This window comes from Mustela putorius, unplaced genomic scaffold (assembly GCF_011764305.1).
Source record: "Mustela putorius furo isolate JIRA1106 unplaced genomic scaffold, ASM1176430v1.1 tig00003927_pilon_pilon_pilon, whole genome shotgun sequence".
Lineage (NCBI taxonomy): Eukaryota > Metazoa > Chordata > Mammalia > Carnivora > Mustelidae > Mustela > Mustela putorius.
The window spans coordinates 4,508,940-4,511,464 of record NW_025422072.1 but is presented as its reverse complement, the minus strand read 5'-3'; the positions used below and the strand labels follow the sequence as shown (position 1 = coordinate 4,511,464).

Genomic DNA, 2,525 nt, shown 5'->3' with positions numbered 1-2,525 from the left:
TGGACTTCTTAGATTCTTCTGTACCTTTGTCCCAGTGGCTCTCAGTGGTAGCTCCACATGCAGCTGCTCTCCTGCTCCTCCCTCTGCCCTTCTGGTTGCTCACTCATTCAGCCCGAGTTTGACAGATCAATTTGCTTTGTCCTTCCAACCTGTGGGAATAAGAACTGGACTTTTCTGGCTGGTGGAGTGTTCCTCATCAGCCAGTGTGCAAGCCCAGCCTATTACTTATTAATTCAGCTTCCTCTTGGTTTTTGTGGCTCCAGCGTCTTTCACATTCTAGACAAGAACAAGCTGTTTTAGAAAATTAAGCGTGAAAATTCCAGCCAAGGGCACTCATGAAGACAAAGTAAAACCAGAAGTAGAGTGGGCAGCCCAGCTCCCCATGCTGGAATCCGTCCTGGTGCTCTGTCAGGAAATAGAGCACATCCCTGTAGATCTGATCCACAGATCTTTTGTCTGTAAGACAAAACAGAGGGACTGCTAGTGGAGAAAGGCAGTCATCACCCATAGGCTAAGTGGTCTCCATAGGCAAGCTGTAATGGTCTCCATGCATATGTGAAGTTGTCACTCAGACTGTATCAGCTGTCTCTTGTAGCACAGGCTTTCCAAAGTTGGGAGAAGAAAGTTTGGTCTTGGGGCCCCTGGGTGACTTAGTTAAGAGCCTGCATTTGGCTCAAGTTATGATCTCAGGATCCTGGGATTGAGCCCCATTTTGGGTTGCCTGCTAGCGCGGCCCCAGCTTCTTTCTCTGCTGTTCCCTCTGCTTGTGCTGTCTCACTATCTATGTCAAACAAATGAGTTAAATTTAATTAAAAAAAAAACGAAAAATAAAGAAAGCTTAGTTTCCAAGAGAGTGTTTGTGGTAGAAGCTGAACCAGCCCTCAGTCACCATGTTAACGAACCCACATATTGCAAACCAGCACAGGGACAGCAGCTACTAAGTCCTAAGGGGACTACAACAGTTACATCAATAACAGTTATAACAGCCATGTGGTTACAGCCAAGACCCCAGAGATGTAGAAGAAGCCAACCAGGAGATGCTGAGTGGGGCAGTCATTAGGTATAAAGTTGTTCAGCTCAGGTGCCAAGGCCAGTATGGGTGCAAGAGTCTGGTGTCAGTGGTCATGTCTTTGTAGGTAATGGATGCAAAAAAGAAGAAAATGGGGTCATGGAGCTTCTGTTTGGGGTGATAAAACTATAAATATAGTGGTAATGACTCCATCTGAAATATATTGTGAATATAATTAATGCCACTTAGTTGTAAGCTAAAAATGACTAATAGTTTTATGTAGATGATGATGATGATAAACATGATAGATGGATAGATAGACAGACAGATGGATAGATAGCTGTACTATAAGTAAAATTAATCAGCAAAGTTGGAAGTTTGGAAGAAAAATGTTCATGGAAAACCACTGTTGCTTTCAGGAAATTAGAAGACTACAGTGAACACTGAAAACTGCCTTTGATAATCACTGGTACCTGCAGCACCTAAAAAATCCTGAAATTTAATGTAAATCTTACAATTGTATTATATATTAAAAAAAAATCCATGTACTGACAAAGGGGATAAAAATAAAAGTCTTCACACCATCTGCTGCATCCCAATATTTCATCAGAATTCTATGGGAAAGAGTGCCTGGAAATTGTTACCAAATTTTTCTCCTATTTTGTAGATGGGATTGCAAAGGGCTACAGTTGATTTCAAGATGATAACAAAACAATGAGATAGTCCATGAAATTGTCAATTCAGTATCCAAATGTATTTTTTCATTTAAATTTAATCTGGGAATAAAAATAATAGCAACTGTATTACTTATCTTCTTAACATGATAGTTATTCTTTGTTTAATGAAGTGGTCATCACTTCTCTGAAAAGGAGGACCAAGAACTCTTTCGTCTTTTGCCATTTGCTTCCTCTTCTAGATCAACCACAACCTACCCTTTGATAACCTATAACCTAGAGATTAAATTAGAAAATTAACTAATGTCATCAACACCTTTTATAAAATAATAGGAAGCAGGTAAAAAGAAAAAATGTTATTTAATTTATTATTGGTTAATTTTTTTTTTGAGAGAGAGATTTTTTTTTCTCCCTTTCTCACTTCTTTGGTTGAAACTGTGTTACCTGTCAGAAATAATGCTATTTTGTATATAAAGATGGTGAATATGATATTTAGTAATTTTACATATGATTGTGCAGGCCAAAGAATTACTGGCAGAATAAATAATCAGTACATAGATTAATTATTCTTTCCAGTGAGGACAAAGCATTAACCCTGCAACTCTAATATAATCAACCTGCTACTAGATGGCTGGCCAGTCCTTCCAGAAATGGTCATCAACATTGGTAAGATATATTTTGGTGAGGTGAAGCCCATATGCTCAAGCTCATGCATAAACTTCACTTTTCTTGAGGCCATTGAGCAATCAGAGAGATGTCTGGGGAAGAATTATTAATAGAAAGGGCTATTTTGTACACATGATTATTGAAAATCTCTTCTGTTACTTGGGTGAGGATTCTCA

At 38.8% G+C, this 2,525-nt stretch overlaps 1 pseudogene; it reads right to left on the bottom strand.

Moving 5' to 3' along the window:
• Positions 1-304: 304 nt before the first annotated feature.
• Positions 305-1,126, bottom strand: LOC101670585 (annotated as a pseudogene).
• Positions 1,127-2,525: the final 1,399 nt, after the last annotated feature.